The sequence below is a fragment of the Pteropus vampyrus genome, unplaced genomic scaffold, assembly GCF_000151845.1.
Source record: "Pteropus vampyrus isolate Shadow unplaced genomic scaffold, Pvam_2.0 Scaffold144, whole genome shotgun sequence".
Classification (NCBI taxonomy): domain Eukaryota; kingdom Metazoa; phylum Chordata; class Mammalia; order Chiroptera; family Pteropodidae; genus Pteropus; species Pteropus vampyrus.
Genome location: NW_011888925.1, coordinates 3,897,182 through 3,921,116, shown reverse-complemented (window position 1 = coordinate 3,921,116; position 23,935 = coordinate 3,897,182). Strand labels below are relative to the sequence as shown.

Here is a 23,935-nt window from a genome sequence, read left to right as displayed (position 1 = left end):
GGGAGGCCCTAGTAAAGACCTGTGTCCTCTCAAATCTGCTCTCCCCTCAGAATTCAGGACTCTGTGCTTCCTGAGACTCTTTTTGCTCAAAGCTAGGTGACTTGCTTCCTTAATCTTGTCCCAGATACCAGGTACCACGGGGATAAGGTACCAAATTACACAGCACCTCTGGGCTGCTCTGGGGTGTCCAGGAAAAGGTTATGGGGAAAGGCGTGTATGCACCCAGCCACCTAACAGCCTGTTGGACCACCAGTCTCTCCCCTTCACTCATCCACCTTTCGTCGAGTTCCTCAGTGTTGGGAAATGAGCGAAAGTTAGAGAAACAGTTGGAGGTTAGGATATGTTTCTCCTTCCTGTCTGCCCACCTCTCTCATGAGGAAGGTTCTACTTCTACGAGATAAACTGTGAACAATTAGAAATAGAAACTAGCTATTCATAATAATCTGATCCATTGCAACCTCACAAACAAGCCTGCCAGGTACGTGTTGTTCATGCCCGTTTTACAGATGAAGAAATTGAGGCTTGAAGGTTAAATGACTTGTCCATAGACTTGGATGGGGGTGACCTGTTTCCCGCACTCGTGCCCTGAGGGTTTTACCTCCCCCCATCACTGGGGGTTAAGATCCTCAGCTTGGCTTCTTCCCAGGTGCAGGGAGATTGAGGTCAATTTATGTGAAAGCGCTGGAAACAAATGGACTAAGATCTCATGCCGTAGAAATGTCCCTCGGACCCTTCTCGCTCCTGTCCTTGCCCCTGGATGATGCTGAGGCCCGGGTGCCGACTAGCGCTCACCGTTCCCTCCAGCTCACCTGCAGGTCACCAGCCACATGGCAGTCTCAAGGCGGACGAGGGCGTCAGTGGCACCTCTCTGCCTCCAGCCGGGGCAAAGCACCCAGATCAGGCACCTGCATTTCATTGCAGGCGCGGCCCGCTGACTTCTGTGGATGCTGCCACCCGGGCAGGCGGTGAGCGCCGAACCAGGGAGGCCCTCTCTGACCAGTTAGCCTCGGGTTCAGGAGGCTACGCAAAGGTAGGACCGTGAGTTACTTATTGGGCTTCCTCTGAGAACTCTGGTCAGAACTCAGCCCTGGTCACTTTTCGTGTTGGCAACAGTGGGGGGTGCCCAGGGGATGGGAACTCTATTCCTGTTCTCAACTGGAGGGGTGTTTGGGGTAACACTACATTAAATCAGCTGAGCCGGGTGGGTTTAATGGTGTGCTCAAGCATTTAAAAACCTTGCTGACCAAGTCATACCAGGCCTACGGCTCACAAGAGGCACTGAGGTAACATGTGCTCTCGTGAAGAGTCCGGCTTCCTGGCCCCAAGGGGAGAAAGGACCGCGATGTCACCAGTTCCCAGGAGCACATCCTGAAGTATAGCAGGGGCTCAGCAAAAGGAGGAAAAATTGTGTTTTTCTTCTCCCATCGGATCCTCCACTCCTTTTCTTAGGCCAGAAGCTGTCTCTCCCGGCCGGCTCTCCCAGGCCTGGCCTGGGCCCCTTCTTTTGTAAAAGCCACACACCACTGCTCTCTGATCGCTCCGCCAGAATCCAGGCAGTGGTTTTTGACCGTCCCCTCCCAGCTCACCCCTGACCTGGTTTTGTTTTTATTTCTTCCCTCAAACAGTCTGTTCAAGGTCTACCTCGGAGCCAGAGATTGGCTCACAAGCAGCCTTTCTGTCCTCTGAGCTACAAGAGAGAGGGCGGTTCTGGAAAGCCATTGACGGAGGCTTAACCTAGAACATCGATTATAAACAGGCAGCGGGCCCAGATTTGGGTGTTCCAGCACCAGGAATAGCACGGCCTCCCTGGGGCTCTGCAGACCAGCGGCCACGGTAAGAGAGCCACCTCCAGGGCCTCTAGGCACCCTGTCCTGGCGGGGGTACGCGCACACTGCGGCCATGGTTTCTTTCCCTCTGGAGCTTGGCAGCTTTCTCGTACTTGGGAAAGAGGAGGGCGGAGGGATTCTGGGAATGGTCCTCGGAGTCAGGAATCCAGGGGAGAGGTGGAGTAGATCATTGCTCACTGCTCATGGGGACAGTTCTGGTCAGGGATGGGCAAAACGAAGGAGCCCAGGGTAGGCAAACCCTCCTTGGCAATGATAATGGGTTTTGCTTGAGACCTTGGGGAGCAAGGAAGATGGGCCATGGGTCTCAGAGCTCTGGGCCAGATTGCCTTTGTGTGGTGGTGACATTGACTGGGGTCTCATGGAAGTGGCAGAGCTGCCCGGGATCAGGGGAAGGGTCTGCTCTGAGTAGAGTGCCAGGCCAGGGGCCCAGGGGCCCCCGGGTATTGTGCCTCAGCTCCTTGGCCAACTTGGGCCTTGATGAAGTGCTCTGAGCTACAGAACAGGGCGGCCAAGCTTTCCTTTAGGAATCTGAGAAATCGAAGGGCCAAGATCAGCTCTCCCTGAGGTGTGAGTTTGTGGTCATATCGTAGGCCACAGTGAAGGGAAGGCGTGTTCTACCGCCTTCCGAGAGACCGAATTTCTGGCATTTGAGCGGGACTCACTGCTTAGATCTAAAGGGAGAGAACTTTTCCCTTTTGCTTAGAAGAAAACCTTTCCCTCATTTCAGGGGGAGGAGAAACTGATAAGGGCCCCAAAAGGTTCTGGTTCTTATCTTCAACTGCAAATAGGCCAGACTCTCCTCCAAGTCATGGGACAGGAATTCAAGAAGGAAGAAACCGGCCGCGTGTGCACTTCCAGGGACAGGTGAGAGGGAAGGACATACATTTCCCTCTCCTTTGACCCAAACGTCCCCCGAGAACACAAGTTGGTAAGGGATGTGCCTTGTCTCCCAGACGTTCTGGACCAGGGATGGAGGGATGTGGCTCCTGTAACTTTGTTCTCTGTCACACATCTAAGGGACACTTGTCATCAAGAGGGAGTCTGAGGTAGGGAGACGATCATTATTTACTAATCTGGACGGATCTGGAATGATCTTGTTTGTGTTTTGGTCTCCGCCCCATGGAATGAAATGTCAGTTTCTCGAGGGCAGCGCCCTCTTCTCTCTCGATCGAGCGTGTCTCCGGTGCCTAACGGTGCCCGGCGCATTGCAAATGCTCGGTTAGTATTGAATGAATGAACGAGTGCTTTTTCTTTGCTTATCATTTCACTAAACCTCTCCAGCTTCATCTTCTGTTGCTTTTATACCAGACTTCTCACCCGATCAGCGTCCACTTCGTGCCGCCTGACCCTAAACTAGTCAGGCGAGACCACATTTGCAGGGAGGGGACAGCTGGCCGCTGCCATTTCCTTTCACTGCCATTTCACCCACCGAGCACATGCTGACGCCATGCGTACCCGGCACTGCAGCCGGTGGGGACCTCTTGAGTGGATTCTTCCTCTGAGCCCGGGACAAGTCCCGTCCTCTGAGCCCGGGACAAGTCCCGTCCTCCATGATTCTGCGCTTAGCTCCCTTCCCCGCTCCCTTTTCTCTCAAAGCAGTTTCTTTGCAGAGAGTAGGTGTTTCATATCCCTTATGTTTTGAGTGGGCCAACCTTGTCTCCTCACTAGATAAAACGTTTCTTAAAGGCAGAGGCCATGTTTTATGTTATCCTCTTGTCCCTCAAGGGTGTGTTATGAGCAGTAGGTGATCAGTAAACACTTGATGGCCCCGATCACAGTCCTTTGGTGGTTTACAGTTTATGATACTGAAGGGACACATCATACAACAGGTCGCTTAATTGTCAGCCCTCTGTGCTGGAGGATAAAGCTACTTTATAGATGGACTAACAGATTCTTAACAGGTTTTCACTCATAACACTTCTGATACCGAATATGTGGGTTTTTCCCTCACACCAAAGAAATTCTCTAATTTTCTGTGGACACCAACTGGGAGTCCTACAATTCAGTTCAGTTCTGACACTAACTACCGAGAGTTAGCGCAGACCCCACAGGTTAAGGGCTCAGTCCCACAAGACTGTCTTCTACTTAGGATTCCAGTTGCAAGTCGAGGCCTCCCGTACTCTGACCAACGGTTCTAAGTGGGAGAGTCCCGTGAGCCCCGCCCCAGCGCAATGACATATGTGCCAGAACGGCTCCCAGGACTCAGAAAAGCGCTCTACTTACTATTGTCAGTGTATTATAAAGAATACAGGTGACCAGCACGATGAAGAGGGATGTAGGGCGAGGTCTGGAAGGGTCCCACGTGCAGGAGCTTGTGTCCCTGTGGCGTTGGGGTGTGCACCCTCCCAGCACACGGATGCGTTCACCGGCCTGGAAGATCTCTGAACGCCGTCGCCATCATCTAGAGTTTTTATGGCAGTTCTATCATGTAGGCATGATCGATTAAGTCACTGACTATTGGTGATTAATCTCCAGCCTGCCCCGCCCCACAAGGTGGGGTTGGAAGTTCCAACCCTCTAATGAGAAGGCTGGTTCTTCTGGCAACCAACCTCCATCCTAAAGCTCTATCTAGGGGCCCACTGGGAGTCACCTCATTAGCACAAACTCAAGTGTGCTTGAAAGGGGCTTACTGTGAACGACAGAAGTTGCTCCTGTCTCTCCTGCCACTCAGGAAATTACAAGAGATTTAGGAGCTCTGTACTGGGAACTAGGGACAAAAACCAAATTATTTATTTCTTATATGTCACAGTATCACACAGGTGCAGAGATCCCTAAGTTCATACGACCAGATGGTGGCAAAGCTGGACTCTGAACCCGAGTTTTCTGACTCTAGGGCCTTGCCTTTCCATGGCTTCGCAGCGGCATGAGGTCCACAGCAGCTTAGGGGACGTGGGGCACCCACCTCCGCTTCATCATGGCGCCTCCTGCCCTTTGTGGAGGGAGGTTCCAGCTTGATCTCACCTAGCTAGCACCTCCTTGTCCCCTGCCCTCCAGGACCCTGGCTGCTTTTCTCTATCCTTCCAAAGTTCCAGCTGGGGAGGTGACATAAGAAAGTGGCCGGGAGTTCAGGAAGTGGTGCTGGGGGTGGTGGCAGCAGATGGGGCTAGAAAGCCCCATTTCCTTTATCCGTAAAATGAAGATAATCCTGCCTTTCCTACTGGTCAACGGTGCTGTTAGTAGCAAATGAAAGTGTCTATTAAAGTACCTTATAAACTGTAGAGAGCCATAAGAATATTGGTAAATATAATTATAGTATGCAAGTTACAGCTCAATAAAACTGTCACATGGACTGATACTCACTTTACAAGTGAGGGGTGACCTGGGTGGTACCTTGACCTGGGCCTGGCACTTAACAGGCACTTATGGCTATTATTAACTATTGTTTTTGTAATCATTATAAGACATGACCTCTTCCTTCAGATGAGGGGCAGGCGGCACTGGGAAGTCATCCTGGCATAGGTATCCCTTGGGACTGAGAAGGAGAAGAGGAGAAAGGCAGTTTGTCACCTGGAGTTTTAATAATTCACTTACTACCTTTGTCCAAAGCCAGCTTTCCGTGAAGTCTAAAGTTCTCAGCGGGGCGTTCCTTCCTCCTCAGGGAATTTTCAGCAATCTAACTTCTCGTAGTCATGAAAATATTATATTCAAATTAACATACGCCATTATGGTGAGTAGAAAAGTGAGTCTTGGTAAGTGAGAACCTGTTCAATACGTGCCACCTGACCTCCCCGCGGGTCACCCTACTCTGCTCCCCTCCCAGGTGTGCACTTCAGGGTGAATCTGAACCTGCTGTCATTTGTGCAGATTCCAAAACAACCCAGGGGAGCTTCTGCTCCATACAGCTGGGCGCTCGGTTGGGCTCCCGCCACCAGTGGGCAGCATGGCTGATGAGGAAGGGCTGTGGTACAGGGGCCAAGATGCGGTGTGACTGATCCAGCTGGCGTGGGGAGGGAGGCCCTTAATACTGTGGGCCTGGGAGTCACCAGGACAAGCTTGGTGGTCGAGGAAGACCAGTCAGAGGTTAGCAGGCAGGGAAGAGAGGGTGTTAACTAGTAACCTAGATGGCATGATAGATCTTAAATCTACCCGCAGGCCATTTTTGGGAAGCGGGACAGTGTCCAAAGCCCAGTTTGGGGCCATGGGTTAACCTGAGCTTGAGAGCCTTTGAGCTTTGAGGCTGTGGCCACATGATTTTTCTTATGTTTCTGTTTCCTTATAGCTGTGGCCATAACACTTGCCTCAAAGTTTCTGATGATTAAATGAGATACTGTGAAGCACTTAGTGCAGTGGCTGGCACTCAGCAGCAAGCCCACGTGATGTCGGTGGTTTCGACACAGCCACATAGCCGTGATTATTAGGGTAGAGACCAGCAGTAGTGGATGTCCAGGGCTCCATCTCTGGGATGCCTCTGGCCCAGTTTTTGTGTTCGAATTCCAAAGCAGAGGGTGAAAGGTCAGATCAAGTTGATGCAAAGGTACATTTTCCAAGGGGTCAATACTAGGGAGCGAGAGCAGCGGCAACCATAGTCAAGGCCATGTCCTGTCTGGGTTGCTGTTTGTTTACTTTCTTCCATGAACTGAAGCTGCTCTGCCACTGAATTCTTTCACCATCTCCTTGGCTCGTGGACTCGGCATTTTGGTGATCAGTTCACCCAGGGAACCAAGTTTTCACTGAGTAAGGTCCCGTAGTGTCTTCCTCTGTGGGGATGTTTGGGGTGTGGGCGTGTAGCAGAATAGCAGTACAGGCTGGCGAGGAATGCTGAAGGTCACACATCAGTTCTGAAAAGCTGAGTCAGCCAGCGTAAGATGGGCGCCCAGCAAGGGAAGGGGAGGTACCCAGAGAGGAGCACATTGGGAAGCCATGACTACCGCTAGGCTTAAAGGGATCGAGAGAGGAATAGTGTTTCCTCCAGACTCAAGAGAGGGTTGACAGCGTGGAGGCAGGGACGCCCAACAGGGACTGTCATAGTGGCAGGCCGGGACTGTGCCACCAAAGCCAGCAGAGAGTGGGGAAGATATACCCCACGTTCTCTCTCTTCCCACCCTCTATCCTGTCCAGGTCGCCTGTTGGCTGAACCTGTGGGAAGCCAGCCAGCAGGAGCACAGGTGCCTCTGTCCACAGGGACACAGAGCAGAGCAGAGGTGGAGGATGCAGGGAGGTGAGTGAGGAGCAACCAACCAGGAAGCTTCCTAAAGGCTCGATCCCGGCGGGACCATCAACTCAGCAGGTGTGACAAGGGCGGGTACGACAGCTGTGTCCTTCTAAAGGTCAGAGCAGCCTCTGCTTTGAGGGGAGAGTCTACTTCGAAATCCAAATTAGTCACCAGTTTCAAATTGGGTTATCTAGGGCAGTTAGGAAAGATAATGAAACGAAAGGCATACAGATTGGAAGGGAAGAAGTAAAAATGTCCTTATTTGCAGCTGACATGATCTCGTATAGGAAAACCTAAGGAATCCCCTAAAAATCTATTAGAATTAATAAACGAGTTCAACAAGGTTGCAGGACACAAGATCAGTATAGAAAAATCAACTGTATTTCTATACAGTAGTAGTGAGAAAACTGAAAACGAAGAAAACAATCACATTTACAATAGCATCAAAAAAGAACAAAATACTTAGGAATACATTTAACGAAGTATAAAACGCATGCTCTGAAAACTATAAAATATTGTCGAAAAAAATTAAAGACCTAAATAAATGGAATCCCCATGTTCATTGATCAGAAGACATAATATTGTCAAAATAGCAATACTCCCCAACGGATCTACAGATTCAGTGCAGTCCCTATGGCAATCCCAGCTGCCTTTATTTTTCAGAAATTGACAAGATGATTCTAAAATTTACATGGAAACGCAAGGGAACCAGATCAGCCAAAAGACTTGAAAAAGAACGTAGTTGGAAGACTCACACCTCCTGATTTTAAAACGTACTACAAAGCTACGGTAACGAAGACAGTGTGGTACTGATGTAAAGACAGACGTGTGTCATTAGCACTAAGAGTCCAGAAAGAAACCCTCACATTCACAGTCAGTTGGTTTTTGACACGAGTGCCGAGACAGTCTGATGGGGAAACGAGGCTTTTCAACAATGGTGCCGAAACAACTGGACATCCACATACAAAAGAATGAAGCTGGACCCGACCTCACACCACAGGTCAGAAATCAAAATGAATCAAAGACCTAAACTGAAGAGCTAAGACTTTCAGAAGAAAACACAGTCATAAATCTTTGTGGCATTGGTTAGGGAGTGGTTTCTTCGATATGACAACAAACGTATGAGCCATAAAATTTAAAAATAGATAAATTGGACTTCATCAGAATTCAAAACATTTGTGCGGCAAAGGAAAGCGAAGAGGCTACCCAAAGAAGGGAGAAAATGTTTGCAAATCGTATATCTGAGAGGGAACTTGTATCTCGAGTATGTAAAGAACTCTTACAAGTCAACAATAGAAAGACAAATAATCCAATTTAAAAATGGGCAAAGTATCTGAATAGGCATTTCTCCAAAGAAGAGAGGCAGATGGTCAGCAAGCACATGAAAATATGCTTGATGTCATTAGCCATCAGAGGAATGTAAATCGAAACTACGAGATACCACTTCGTACGCTCTAGGGTGGCAAGGCAGGAAGTGTTGGTGAGGTGTGGAGGGATTGGAGCCATCACACATTGCTGGCGGGATAGGATGAAGCAGCTGCTCTGGAAAACAGCCCGGCCATTTGTCAGTTAAACACAAGACTTATCGGATGATCCAGCAGTTCCACTCTAAAGACTTGTACACAAATGTTCATAATAGCCAAAAAAGTAGCATCAAAGTAAGAAACATCCAAACCCACAAAGAATTTTTGTAGGAATTTACTTGAGCCAAACTGATGATATAAACCAGGGAGCAAGACCTGAAATGCAACATTTTATGCATTTGAGATTAAGAAGGGGACATAAAATGAAAGAAAGCAAGGCAGGGATCAGATGACAGGACAGCTAACAAGGTCATGTGCTCTCTTGAGGGTTAATACCCCCTTCGAGGGGTATCACTTCTGGCATCTCAAAGGCGTGTTAACCTAGGTGCATGAGAATGTAGACAGGGCCGGCTTAAGGCAAAGACAAACCTTTCACTGAAGAAGTTATAGGCCTGGGGCGTGACTGCCCACCATGACCTGCCCAGGTAGGAATTTATGATCAGATAACCCTGAGGTCACTTTCCATAGAACCCCGTTTTTGTCCACATGGCCGAGGGCCGAGGGAGCTGAGGGGACACGGCTAAGGGGTGTCAATGCGTTCCACAGTTGATCGTGGTGACGGATGCACAACTCTGTGGGTATATTAGAAGCCACTGAATGGTACTTTGAATGTGTGAACTGTATGTATGTGGATTATATCTCATTTAAACAAATACAAACACCTGGTCCCCACGGGAAATCCAGTACCTAAAAGACTGTGACTCTGAGGGAACTTCCTTAATGTTTTGTCACTGGCCCTGGATCCCTGGCCAGGCCGAGGTGCTGCTTGCCACTCAGTCTCTTTTTCTGGTCTCAGAGCATGGGAAGACCCCAGCACATGTAGAAAATTTCCATTCCTACTCCATTGTATTTTGGTTCAGTTAAACACTGCTGGATCCTACAGCAAACCCGGCACAGACCTAGGTTTTCGGGGGAAAACGGGCTGGAGGTGAATGCGCTCCATGATTCTTGAGTCGGCTGTACCCTGTGGGTCCTTCTGAGTCTAATTTTTCTCATCAGTAGAATGAGGATTCATGCCCATGGGACCGTGGTGAGAAATAAGCGAACTAGAAGGTGCCTGGCACATAGCAAGCAAAAGATGAAAGTTCTTTTCCGGTGCTCCTGGGACAAGTTCAAAGATGACCTAGATCTGCCCTCCAGGAGCTGCAGGTCCAGCCCTCGGCCAGCACTCGCTAACCAGGACCCAGTGAGACGCCAGCAGGCAGAGGACACTGGACGCCCGGCTGGCTCTTGGGCTCGGGTGGGAGCCACGGGAGGATTCCTGGCAGAGGGGCCTTGGAGATGGGGAGGAGACCCCTCTCCTATATTGAATGTTTTTCATTTTTTAAATGATCCAGTACATAATACAAATTCAAAAAGATGAACAGCGAAAGATGTAAACCTCTTCCCCACTGCCCTCCCAGAGGCCGCCACTGTTGCCGAGTCGAGTCATTTTAGAAATTCTCTGCGCATCCGCATCCGAGCGCCTGTGTGTCTGTGTAGGTCTCTTCCCCGTGAGGCGGGTTTTGCTGTCTTCCACCTGGTGGTCCATGGGGACCAGGATGCTCGGCTAAGACATGGGTTAGGAGGCGGCCCCGGCCTCAGGTATCATTCATGCCGCTTTCTTGTCTTGTTGTCAGGTTCAGCCAGAGGCCATTTCCACTGTGGGTCCCTCAGTAGGAACGCTGGCTCTACTTTCCTTCAGGTCCCCCGAGAAAAGCGTGCCCATAAAGTGGTTCTTGTGTGTCCCTTCCCTTACCCTGTGCCTTCTCTCCCGGGGGCACTTTCTCTCCCGGGGGCACTGCTCTCAGCTTGGCAGTGCTTTCCGGGGACCCCCTGCCTTCCTGCAGCTGCAGCTGCTGTTGTCTTTCCGGCTGGTCTGCCACCTTGTCTTGGTGGCACTCCTCCACTCTAGGTTCCTAAGGAGCAGGGCCAGGGAGGTCACTTGCCGTAGCCTTGTGCTCTGTCTTTATTTTACCTCCATACATAATTGATAGCTTGGCTGCATAGAGAGTTTCGGGTTGGAAATAATTTTTTCTTTTGGAAAGATTGTGCCTTGTGCTCTTCTGGCTTCCAGAGCTGCTGTTGAAACATCTGAAACCTTGCTGATTTCTGATTCTTCGTGTGTCCCCCGCCACCCCGAATGTTTACAGGATCTGAAATTTCAGGACACTGGTGCGGGTCCTTCATCCGTCACGTTGGCTCCGCGCTCGCTTCCGTGTGGGAACACGTCCTCCTATCCTGGGAGCATCTCGAATTATTTGCTTTCTTCCTCTTTGTTTTTCATGGTTCTCTCTTTCTGAGACTCTTCTCTTTAGCTCTTGGATCCCTGGGACTGGCCTTCTAATTCCCTACCCCCACCCTCCACCCCACTTTTTTTTTTTTTTGTCTTTTTGCTTTAGTTTCTAGGAGATTTACTTTATCTTTCAACCCACCTATTGATTTTTTTGTTTCTTTCTCCTTTCATTTTTAATTTCCAAGAGCATTTTTTTGCTCTCCGAATGGTTCTTTTAAAAATATACATGTACTATCCTGTCGTTTCACTGATGTAAGCTTGTCTTATTTCTCTGAGGATGTAATGCTCTGTTTAAGTTTGCTTCTCGCATGGCTGTTTCCTCCAAATTGCTTTTATCTGCTGTTTTTCTTTTCTCTCGGTCTTTGAAGGAATCTTTCCTGGGCAGCCTCGTGCTCACGGTCATTAGTGATTACTAGTCAAGGCTAAAAGTCGCCTGGGAATCCAGTTTCCGGGTGTCACAGCGCGTGATGTGGCACGCTGTTTGTTGGGGAACTTTTGTGTCCATGCTCTGAGGTCTTCCCTTTGGGGCCAGGCCAGGTCTGGGAGGAGGGGACGGGCTGGTTGCCTGCATTCTGGGAGCTGCATGGGGCAAGGGGCCAGGGTGCACAGGCTCACTTAACCTCCCTAACCACTTTTGGCAAGGTACCCCGCCCTCCATCGTGCCTCGAATCCGCCAGTGCAGAGGCCCTGGCTGGGCTTTCCCCTCTCCAGACAGTACACCTTTCTTCTTCCAGAGAGGGTGGGAGAGGTCCAGAGAGAGAGGGTGGCAGAGATTCTGCCACGGATCAGCCTCCCCACTGGCAGTTCGGAGACACGAGATCGGGTCACCTGAGCTGCCCTCCAGCTCCCACGGTTCTGTCGCTGTGGTCTCCTCTCCTGGTCTCTCTGTCCTTGGGGGTTTATAGTTGTTTGTTTGTTTGTTTTTTAACCTCTTTACTAAAGTTTTGGTGGGATTTCAGAAGGGAGAGAAATAAGAGGCATAACCTGGACGTGAGCGAGCTTTGCACGGGCGGCACTGGAGAAGGGTGATCCCAGTGGGGAGCGTCTCGGCGGAGGGAATACTCGGAGGGAGGTGGGAAGGCACTGGTATTATTTGGGAACAAGGAAGAGGCAGTTTGGCTGGAGTTATAGGATACAGGAGGCTGAACCTGGAATGATGGGAAATAAGGCTCAAAAGGTAGGTTGGACTCATGATGGAAAGGGCCTAAAGGAGGTGAGAGTCTTACCTGTGGGCACTGGGGAGGCTGAGAGGGTTTTTAAGAAGATAATGAAACGATGCCTGTATTTTGCGATGCCGCCTATCACTAGTATAGAGTGTGACTTGGTAGCTAAAGCCAGCCAATGGTAATGGTTGGTAATAGTTAGGTGTTTGCAATAATTCAGGTGGTAAGAGGGGGTGATCTAGGATGAGTTAGAAATGAAAGGAGAGAGGGCATGAGGGATGTAAGCGGTAGAACTGATAGGCCTTTTTGGCTGGATGGTGGGGAGGGAGAGGGAAGAGCTGAGGGTGACCCCAAAACTGAAGACTTATTTCCTGGAGAGGCGATGGTGAGGAAGGCAGGAAGAGGTGTTTGGTTTGGGAGGGGGGCGGGAAAGGGGGTGGGGGGGTAAGTTCTATTATAGAATAGACATTTGACACATACATCCAGAAGCTATGATTTTAAATCTTCAACCTGCAAATGCCTGCATGCCCACCAAGAAAGGAAGGGAGAGGGAGGGGGAGAAAAGGTGTCAAGAGTAGGAACAAGGAAATCAGTGCCTTGTAAACAAAGGAATGATTTTCATGCTGTTAAATGAGATTATCAAAGGGGTTTTTGTTTTGATATTCTCACAGCTTAATTAGTGTTGCAGGAGGGCTTCTGAACTCCGTAAGACATGGAGAGAGGGGCTCATTCATTTCTTCCTGAGCTCATCCTCATGTTTTGACTGAATTAAGCACTCCAGGCCCTTACGAAAGAAACAGAGGCCTCTTTATTTGGGTTCTGTAGCCAAAAGGGAAAATGGAGAAGGGACGCCTCTCACGCAGCCCTCCCTTACTGCTGTCTCTGGGTCAAGGTGGGATACGCCACCATCTGTGTGATTTTTCAGTCGTGGCTTTGGGGAGGTGAGGAAGGACTCTGATGGCAGTGCCTGCTTGCCCATTTCTGTGGTATACATATACCCACGGTGGCCGATTTCAGGCTACCAACTTGATACCACTGGGTACGGAGTCAACAAGAGGCAACAAGCCAGCGAGCTGTGCCCAGTGTACATGGCTCCCTGGGGTGGGACATGACCTGGCTGGGCCGGGGACCTTGTTTCTTAGGTCAGCTGACTATTCTGACTAAGAAGGCTACTGCAGTCATGTCGTGCTTCAAAATAGGGTCCTGCCTGGGCCTCGGCCGTCCCGTGGTTCTCCCCTCACGGCCCCAGGCCATGTCCATCAAAAGCCCACGGTTCAGCATCCCCTGTGCTAATACTGAAAGTTAATATTATGATAAAGGCTGATCACGTGCCAGGCACCGCTCCGAGCACTTCACGTGCATTGATTCGTTGATCTTTGTAACAATAACGTGTGCTGTTACTGTTACTGTCCCCGATTTTATAGACGAAGAAACTGAGGCCCAGAGGTTAAGCGACTTGCCCAGCATCAGCGGGCTTGGTCTGAACCCGGGCAGTTGGAGCCCTGGTGCCTTATCCACTGCGTTCTCCCGGCCCAGTTATGTCAGCATTTGCGAATTCTCTGCACATTTTCTTTTCTCCGAAGACCCAGGCAGGGCTGCAGCACTGCTGGCTTGTCTCAGTTGCCACATAAAAGACAGGATGCTGAGTTCAACTTAAATTCCAGGTAAACAACAAATCATCTTATAGTATAAGTATGCCCTAAATATTGCATGGGATATACTTATACTTTTAAAACATGCCGTTTATCTGAAATTCAGATTTTAACTGAACGGTTTGCATTTTAATTTGCTCAATCTGGCAGCCCTCAGCTTGGTAGCTTTATCTTGGCTGAGGAGAGAGTCAGGAGCTTGGGAGGAGCTCGAAGTAATCGGTCTTCTGCTCACATTTCTCTGCCAGGTTGCGCTGAGGGCTGCAAATCTCTGACCCATGGCACATTTTAAAGTGAAACATACTTAATATCTAAACTCCAAACGTGTCTAACTTTTGCTTTCCCCCCTCTAAATAAGGACTATTAAAACAGCATTTTGTGGGAACATGCCAAAATACAGGTAGAAAATTGCTTGGCTTCTCATTCCCCAGGAGAGATAATCACAAAAGAAATGTAAGAAATCTCAGACATTCAGTCTCACATTTTGCTATTCCAGAAGAATCGCTTGACCTAAAACCAACTCATTCAGGAGACTAAATTCTTTTAAAACTCCTTCAGAGAGCAATGCCCCTGCTTTTTCTAATCTGTATCTTTTGCCGAGCTGACTGGCCAGACGTCTCCTCAAGTTTTTAATCTTAGCCATCTCTGATGCAGCTTGAACTCAGTATTCCTGCCTCTTGAAACAGGTGTAGCTAACAGGAGCTTGTAGGTGAACAGGAAGCCCTGCCATCTGCAGATGTGTCCTCCCTGGGCTGCTGCTTCTCCGGCCGTGTCTCTTGGAACACGGTGTCCAGGCTTCTCATCCTGGAGAGCCGCAGTGTAAAAGCCACTGGTCATTTCAGGCCTTGGCATATTGTACATTGGGACTGTCCTATATATCTAGGTGCTTTGGCCTCAGAGGAGGGACGCGTTCTCCATCCAGTTCAAGGCCAGTCTTCGAGCTGAGCTGCAGGGCCTCCCTCCCAGGGCTTGCTCTGGCTCTTTGTCCCGGCCCCACGTCCACTTCTGCGACCCTCTGCTCCCAGCTCTTTCCTCTTCCTCTTCCTAGAACTTGCCAAACATTTTCTTGTGCAGGAAGATGTGTGTCACATGTATAATGGAGAATGGAGTCACGTCTAGAATACAGAAAGACTTAGTGCAACTCGGTTAGAAAAAGACAACCAGCCCAGAAAACCTAAAATTATTTCTAAAAGAGAAAACTTACAATTATTTCCACAATCATGAGAAAATATCCTACTTTACTAATAATCAGAGAAGTGAAAATTAAAACAAGATACCATTTTATACCCATGAGGTTGACAAAGATCGAAGTCCGACAGTTGAAGAATTGGTAAAGATATGGGAAAATGGAAATTTGGTTGTCGTTCTGGTGGCTGTAGAAATGATGAGGACAACTGCTCTGGGGAGATATGTGGCAGTAGTGGCATTTAAGGCGTGCCTACCATCCGAGGCAGCAATTCCAGTTCTAGGTATAGACCCTAGAGAAATTCTTGCACATTTCGTATATGTATGGAGGTTATTTGTTTTTAACATTTTAATTGACTTTTTCTGTCATGATAATTTTGAACATACATAAAAACGGAACAAATAGTACAATGTATTTTATGTACTTTTTTCTCGATTTCGACAACGATCATAATTTTGCCATAGATACATCATAGTTCTTAATAGCTAAAATTCAGAAACAACTTATAGATCCCTCATTCGCGCATGCATAAACCATATAATTATATTATACAGCCACTAAAATTAATGAGCTAGATCTATAAGACGCTAAATATTGTATTGGGCGAAAAAAAGTTAAAAATGACAGCATCTCATTTATGGAAAAATTAAATCACAGGCACATGCTTCTCAGCACCCCCGTGTCAAATCAGTGTGAATCAAAGGGGAAGGCACCTGGCAACTCTGGGTTGTGGTAGCCCCTAGGGAGATCCACAAGGGAAACCACAACCATTTGTAGTATATACTCTTACTCTTGTTAAGTTTAACTGTTATTTTATCGAAACAATACATGTGGACACTTCAGAAAGTCGAATTGTGCCATGAGGCTTATAAAAACTCCTCAGTCCCCTGCCCAACCCACCCTTCCCGACCTTCTCCCAGAGATGTCTCCAGTAACTCCCAAGCCCCTGTGACCAGAGAGCAGGGACTCGATTTACTAACCCCCTCCTACGGAAGACACCCCCACCCCACCCAGCCCCCAGACGGGTACCCCCTTTCCCTGGGCCTCTGATGGTCATGTAATCATTTTTGGTGAAGCACATTTCCATCTCTTACATTATTAAAATCAAGCAAATATTCACATTGAGAACACCGAGTGTATACAGGGTAACCTTTTTTGTATACTTTCTCAGTTACCAGGAGTTACTAGTCACATTCCTTCATCTCTAGACACTGTAAATTGCCATCTCCTCTCAATTCTTTCAAAGACTTCAGGTAATCTAACCTTTTTGTTTGTTTGTTTGTTTGTTTAAGCCTCTTCCCCCCCCTGCCCCGCCCCGTGGAAGCCCCCACCTCTGGGACCTTTCTGGCTTCTGCTATTGTCCTGTGGTTCTCTGCTGGACAGCAGGTGCATGGGGCCTCCCTCACCATCACCCCGAGAATCGATCTCCCTCGCTTCCTTCTGCTCCGGCTCCCAGGATTCTGGACCCAGAGTCTTCCTTCCTCAGTCTTGGCTCATTTGCTCCCTTGTTTGGGAGCGTCCATTCCCCAAGAGCTTCCCAGGCAAACGGGCACGTGGCTGGAAACTGTCCTTGGCCGGGTGTATTTGAAATATTTTTGTTTTGCCCCCACACTGGACTGATAGTCTAACTGGGTAGAGAACTTTCGATTGGAGAACATTTTCCCTCAGAAGTAGCTTCTGGCTCAGTGTCCCTGTTGAAGACTGTTGTGTCACCTGCTTCTTCTCCTCTTTGGAGGTGCAGCAGCCTGAGTGAGGGCCCCTAAACAGACCCAGGTCCTCATCCCTGAAAGTGTCACCCTATAAGGAAAAGGGGCCTTTGCAGATGTGATGAAGTTAAGGAAGGATCTTGACCTGGGGAGATGATCCTAGATTATCCTGGAGCGGAGGGAGGGAGGGCCTAAATGCCATCATGTGTCCTCAGAAGAGAAGGCAGGAGATTAGATACATTGCAGAGAAGGCCATGCGAAGGCAGAGGCAGAAACTCGGGTGATGCAGCCACAGCAGGAGTGTCCCAGCAGCCACCAGAAGCCGAAGGAGGTGTGGGAGGAGGCTCCCTAGAGCCTCTGGAGGGAGGGCAGTCCTGTGAGCACCTTGATTTCAGCCCAGTGAAACACGACTCTGACATTAAAAAAGAATACATTTCTGTGTTTTAAGCCACCAAGTCTGTGGTCATTTGTATGGTAGCCCCAAGAAACTAATACGGGAAGCTGGTGGGATCCCACTTGACCCCATTTCCAGGTGGAACTTTAGGCACAGTGCTGGAATCTCAGCCCTCCCAACCGGAAGTGCGCGCCCTTCCGCTCCAGCAAGTGTTCTGGATCATCCTCTCCTGCTCTCCCTTGAGTGACTCCCCCCCCGGACCTGGGCCCCGGGCTACCTGGACTCAGTCTCTTATCTCCTTACCTTCTCTCCTGTTTGCCACATGTCAGTCCTTTTGTTACGCTTTCTGGGTGATGTCCTCGACTGTCTTCTAATTCTGTTTATTATGTTTAAAAATGTCTGCAACTCTATTTTTAATTTCCTAGAGCTCTTTCTCGTTGCCTTTTTAAAATAGCTGCCGCCTCTCCATGCAATAGCTTCTCTTCGCTGAGGAGATTAATTATAGTTTTTTCTAAGTATCTGCTCTCTATATTACTTTTCTCCTCAGAGTTCCCTTGTTTTAATTCCTAATTCGTTTTGGTGAATTTTTTGGCGATTTCCTCAAATAGCTGGTGATTTGGGGCTATCTGCGCTTGCCGAAGACCGACACCAAAGCCATTTGGGAAGCCTGAGAACGGTGTCCTCATCCTTGGGCGAGGAGAAGACAGGCAACCTCTTTCTTCAGGCGCCCACTAAATGTCAATGGCCGTGGGGCTTCATCTCGGGCTGCTGGTTTCCTAGGGTCCTCAGTGTGCCTGACAGTCAGCCTGGGGACGGCTTCGTGGGAGCCGAGGGGTTTGCAGCCTCCTCGTCTGTCTATACATAGGCCTTCCACAATTTCCCTTGCTGTCTGGTGCCTCTGCCTGGGCCAGGCTGCATGGCTGGGGTGGAGCCTCTCCAAGGACTCAGCCTCTTGTCTTCTATAAGATGCCAGCACCTGGTGGTCGGGAGCAGGGCTGCCCAGGGTGCCCAGGACCAGTGCAGTGGGCTCTGACACTTCCTAGCAGCGCGCCCTTGGGCACGTGACTCCATCTGTCCTGCCTGAGTCTCAGACTGGGAGCGCACGTGAATCCCCCACGGGGGTTGTTGGGAGGATTCAGTGACTCCAGAGGACTTTGCAGGGGCGAAGGTGTTGGCCGTTCCTGCCCTCCTGCTGGGGTTGGGAGGGTCCCTTGGCCAAGTGTGGTGGGGGATCGGTCCTGTGGCTCTCATTCCCTTAGACCGTCACCAGCCTTTGTTCTCAGCCCCACTTCTGAGGTACCCGACCCACCAAGTTCTGCACTCGCCAGGAGCCTGCAGCTCGAATTCATCTTCTTTGCGTCTCTCCCTGTGCGTTCACCAGCCGCTGTCACTGCCACTGGTTCACACGCTGTCCATCGTCCGATTTATTGACCTCTCATCTGCCGCCATCGGCTTTCTATTCTTTGTCCTTATGTGTTTGTGCTCTTTAAAAAAATCCTTTTACTGATGTTTTAGTGGGATTTTAGAAGAGGGTAGAAATAGACCCCTGTGTTTGATCCACTATATTTCACCAGACCTAGTTCTCACCATAAAATGTGAAGCAAATATATCAACATAGTGACATCAGTTTACTCTGGGTTAAGGGTCTTATATTACTAAATGTATTGTCTGTATTTTTCAAATGTTTCATCAAAAAAAAAAAAGAGAGGGTCCCTTGATCCTAGTACCGTCTAGCACATCCTGCCCCCTCCTCCTTTTACGTAAACATCTCAAAGTCCCTGTCCAAACTCTGAGGAGTCTGCAGGAGACCCTCACTCGCTCCCGCTCTGGGCGCCACTGAGGCCACCGGGGAGCCCCTGCTGTGGGTCGGCAGCCGTTTTTCCATCCTTGTCAGAGCCCTGCTGCTATGAGCACTGATCGTTCCTCAGACCCTTGGCTCTCGCGGCAACACTCCCGCAGCCCTGGCTGGTCCCTGGGGGTCCCCCTGCTCATCGCGCGTCGGTGGGTGTTTCCGCTGTCTCCCCCGCCCCTCCTGGCCTTCTCTGCCGAGCAGGCTGGAAGTGAGTCTCTTCTGTCTCCCTCTCCTGCTCTGAGCTGTCCCTCAACGTCAGACCACAATTTACCCGCCAGGTTGCCCTCCCCAGGTGGGTAGTTTGCAGGCAACTCACACTCGTCAGGGTCAAAGCTGAGCTCGCCCGTCTCTATCTACTTCCGCTTCCCTGTTCTTTTTAACTTGGCGCTCACCCCTTCCCTGAAAACGGAGCCCAGAGTCATCCTTACCTGTAGCGCCACTACCCCTCATCTAGCAGGGCTGGCGCTATGGCCCCTGGCGTGTTCCTTTCCTCGGTCCTCATTACCTCCTGCCTACAGTAGGGCGCCTTCCTCGTTTTTCTTCCACCTCTAGTCTTTCCTCCTCAGATCCAGCTGCCTCACCACGGCCAGGGCGGTCCCTCTCAATTCAGATCTCTCCTCCCTGCCAGGTTTCCTTTCGTCCCATCCCCTGACATTGTGGGGACAGTCCATGCCCCTTGCTGTGCATGCGAGCCCCGCCCCAAAGGCTAGGTGTCTGCCTGGGTCACTCCTTGCCTCTGGCCTCAGTGGACTTCATCAGGCTGTTTGCTCCTTTGCCTTTGCCCCAGCTGTCCCCAGGCCTGGGCCACCTCCCTCCCTTCTCCTCACTAGGTTTCCTGTATGCAGCCACGCCAGCTCTGGCACTGTCCACGGGCTCGTGTTTGCTGCCAGCCACTCAGCCTGGAGGGGGCGCCAATCACAGTCCCACATAGACCCACCGTGCTCTGAAGGGCCCCTGCTGTGGCCTGTGTCAGGATGAGCAGAAGAGAGAAGGGGACATTTTACCACCCTGTGCTCCCTGCCCCCAATGTCAGGGGCCCTGTAGGTTCTGGTCATTTGTGGGAAACTGGGTCTGTTAGTTTCCTGACTGCCATAGCAAAGCACCAAAACTGGGTGGCTGATGGTAACAGAGCTTTATTGTTTCCCAGTCTGGAGGCCAGAAGCCCAAATTCAAGGTGCTGGCAGGGCCACGCTCCCTCGGACAGCTCTAAGGGAAGATCCTTCCTTGTCTCTTCTAACTTCTGGTGCTTTCCAGCAATCCTCGGTGTTCCTCGACTTGTCGCTGCATTTCTCTGAGCACGCGGGCATCTTCTCCCTGTGTGTCTTCACATCTTCCCTCTGTGCGTATCTGTCTCTGTTTATTATTCCCTTTGTATAAGGACACCAAGCGCATTGGCCTAGGGCCCAACCTAGTGGCCTCGTTTTCATTGTTTACCTCTTATAAACACCCTGTTTCCAACTACGGTCTCATTCTGAGGTCCTGGGGCGGGACTTCCACATGCCTGTTTGGGGAACATAATTCAGTCCACACACTGGCACCCACCTTCCTGCAACCTCGGAACTGGGGCGAACGGAGTGAGCGAGTGGGGAGGGGATCCCACGCAACTCTCCAGCTGGGGAGGTGGGCCGTGAGGGGCCGGGGAGCCTGCTGTGCTCTTGCCCTCTTCCCGCAAAGCACCGTCCAACCATGTGTAGAAGTGAGTCTTTAATGCCTGTCACTTCACTTAGTCCTGAAATGCTTTCCTGAGCTCTCAGGCGCAGTCTGGGAGGTGCTTTTTGCTGATCTTGCTTTTTTGACCTTCCTTGTCAACACTTTGTGTAAGTTTGTGCTCTAATCTGTGTACAAGTGACACTTGTATGTCCCACTAGCTTGTGCGTGCTGCTCCTAGGAGAGGCCATTCCTTACTAACCTTTGTCTCAGTGCTCCTAATACTCTGGACTCACACTACTCTGAAGAATCATCGTGTAATCTGGACCATCCATCCATCCATCCATCCGTCCGTCCGTCCGTCCGTCCGTCCGTCCATCCATCCATCCATCCATCCATCCATCCATCCATCCATCCATTCGTTCATTCATACCCGAGATATTTAATTCAGGGTCAGGCACTGTGCAGAGTGCTAGGGAGACATCGGGGAGCATATTAGAGTATCCTGACCCCAAGGTCCACAGTGTCCCATTGAAACATGTGAAAACATTAAACGCTCCTTCCCAAGGACACAGACATTACCTCAAGGAGAGCCCTCATAAGCAAGAGGACAGTGGGATGCGGCAAGGACAATGACCGAGTTGTGCCGATGGCAAATGGCTGCCCTAAGGAGGGTATTTGAGCCAGCCGTGGAGGTGGGGGTGTCCAGAAAGGCCTTCGTGAGTCTGAAAGGGTGTGGAGAAGTTAGGGCGAGTGGCCTTCCAAACACTGTGAGCCTTGCCCGGATGGGCAGGTACCTGGGCAGGCGTGTGCGGGTCGGCAGTAGCGCTCCTTTTGCACCAGGGGGCAGTGTTCGCCCTGAAAGTCTTCCTGCCCCCAAACGGGGCTGGGACTGGGCAGCGCCTGGGATGACAGCCAGCCCTCTCTTTGTCCCCTGCAGGCCCTGGTCAGCCCTCACTAGCCTCCTTTCTCTGAGCCGCCTCCATCCCCCCATCCTCAGCCCACGCAGTGCCAATCGTCACAGCTGTCGCTGTCCCACTCTCCCTGCTGTCTTAAATCCAGGTTGCCAGGGGCGATGTGGAGCCACGCTGGCGTGGCTCTCAACCACTGCAGTCGGCTCAGGGGAGAAGCCGCTGGTCTGTGCCCCAGGCCCATGTGCCGTTCCCGCTGAGGGTCTCTTCCTGACTGGTTTCGCACTCGCCCTTCTTCCTTTGTCCTCCCTTCGGCTCCCCCACCCAGAAGTGTCCGCCTCAGTCTGTCCTCTCTGGGCACTTTGATACCCACTGGTGCCGCCCTGAAAGTCAGGCGGTCTTTTCCTTTTGTCTGCCCCCACTGGCTGCTAGCCCTGGGCCCCACTGGACACGTTTAGGACAGTGCAGAGCCGCCTGGAGGGCAGGCGGCCCCTGGAGGGACAGGCCGAGCAGCCCCATCCATCAGAGGCTCACTTCTGCCATGACGTCCTCTGCCAAAAACTCTTTCTGGTTCTGACCTGTTTTTGCTGGCGGCGGCTGAGGCCGGCTAGGGGCGGGGGCAGGGCCTGGTGGGGGTGGCGGGAAGGAGATGCAGGAGGTAGATGAATAGGAGCCTCATTCGTTATTATGGAGATTCCTGGGGCCCGCTTCTGACCCGCTCTCCTTTCTCCCCCTCTGGCTCTCCAGCACACCTGAGGCGACCTGCCGAGGGGCTCGGTCTGGACCGTGGGCCTCCAAAGTGGGCGTATGGGCCGGCCTTCTTGAAGCAGGGCGCCGGCTTATCCCTTTCCCCGTGCCTCCTGCCCACAGCTGCCCTCCGAGGCTCGGGGGATGCCATGTGAGAGCAGGGACAGTCAGGGTGGAAGCAGTACAAGTACTCGAAGGAACATTCCAGGGCCCAACCCCACCCTGACCCCTGCCAGGCTGCTCTGGCCGAGAGTATGTCCACCCTGAACACAGGGGCCATATTGTCTGGACCAAAACTCAGACGGTGCTGTCCTGACAGTGGAATTTTGTGTTGCTCCTAGTTACAAGATGCCGCCTGGAGATGTCGTTTAGATCTGAAGTAGTGGGATCTCGCGTGCCATTTTGATGAGTTATTGGACAAATTGAAACTGCCCTAGCTTATCAGGCCACACGATTGCGAGCACTGTCAGCCTGCTCTCTGTGGGAGGTGGCGGCTGCCGCCGGAGTCCCTGCTGGAGTTCAGGCCAGTGACACAGTTTTTATCAGGAGTGGGGTTTTTGTTTTTTTGTTTTGCAATTGCCTGTCACGCGGTGTTTCTGTTGAAAGCCACAACTTATTCCTTTAGTTGAGTGATGGCTCCATATGCCTTAATGGGTCAGAGCTTCTGCTGTGGACGGAGGCAGACAAACTGGGCTCAAATCTGGCCTTGCTAGGTGACCTTGGGTGTCACTTAACCCCACCATGCCTGCTTCCTTATCCGTATGATAAAAGCGTGAGGGTTACCTGAGTTAGTACCTATAGAACATTCTATGAGTAGCTGCGTGCCTTATAAAAAGTAGAGGCTCTGCCAGGTGTGCCAGTCACCGCTGTCCCCACCTGCTGGCACCGGCCCATGTCGGAGGAGCTCGGCGAGTGCTGGATGCTGTAGAAGCAGCCTGAGCAGATCATCAGGACCAGGGTGGATGATACCGAGACCTCATCCCCGCCTCGCTCCCCAGGGTGTTGCAGGCACCCTCCCGACTACACTGTCATCTTCCCTTCTGGAAGGAGAACACTGTGCGTATCGATCCACTGCTGGAGGAGAAAATCGACGCCGAAGACAAGTAGACGCTGTGCAGTCATGCCCAGAGGTGGGGGCAGGCGGTCCACACACTCCCTGCTTCCGTCTCGCTCCTGCGGGCAGGGCGTTGTTTACACGTCCCAAGTGAGGCAAAGCCATCTCATTCTCTGTCTCTAATGCACAACCTGAGGCCAAGGGAAGAGATCTGTCAGCTGGCATTTGCAAAAAATAGCAAATGGGCGTCTCCGGGACTGTCAGCTCTCTGTCAGAAAGGAAACCGGGGTGAGAATCTTTGGGCGATGGTGGTTGCTTTTTCCTTACTCGTCATTGTCCCCACCGCCACCCAGGGATCAGAAAGGGACACTTTTGCTCATGCGCACCACCAGCACCGAGCCAGGCACTGTGGTGCCCGAGTCGGGTAAGCCGAGGCTCGCTGCGTCTGGGGGCATGAAGGGGCCTTTCCCACCGGGGAGATGCAGACACGGCGAGTGCGTCCTGGCTGGAGAGTGGCCGTGCTTGCTCAGGGGCTGCAGTTCCCCCGGACAGCTGATGCGACAGGACACGAGGGTGTCCTAGATGCCCAGTTTGGTTACTGAGGCCGTCGGAGTTTTTAAAGGAAGATTCTCAGCCAAACCATCAGTGACCTTGAGGACCTCTTGGTTACCACCCACCGACTAAAAACCCCAAAAGCAGGGCACAGGGTGGCCCCACGTGGCAGCCCGGCCCCTGCCCGCACCTTCTCCCGGGACTGGCACCATCTGCT

The 23,935-nt window shown here is 51.0% G+C and overlaps 1 protein-coding gene across 9 annotated transcripts in view; it reads left to right on the top strand.

Annotated features, from left to right (window-relative positions):
- PC (pyruvate carboxylase) overlaps window positions 1-23,935 on the top strand; it is a 97,976-nt gene that overhangs the window by 42,762 nt on the left and 31,279 nt on the right. For 3 of the 9 annotated variants that reach the window (XM_023535727.1, XM_023535730.1, XM_011368945.2), the window contains 2 exons: window positions 922-1,030; window positions 1,626-1,833. The exons of 3 other annotated variants lie outside the window; for them this stretch is intronic. The gene's annotated coding sequence lies outside the window, so the exon portion shown is untranslated. Of the gene's footprint in view, window positions 1-313; window positions 333-921; window positions 1,031-1,625; window positions 1,834-2,574; window positions 2,776-2,800; window positions 2,894-23,935 lie in introns of those variants that run through there. 3 more of the 9 variants (XM_023535729.1, XM_023535728.1, XM_023535731.1) reach the window with 3 other exon arrangements.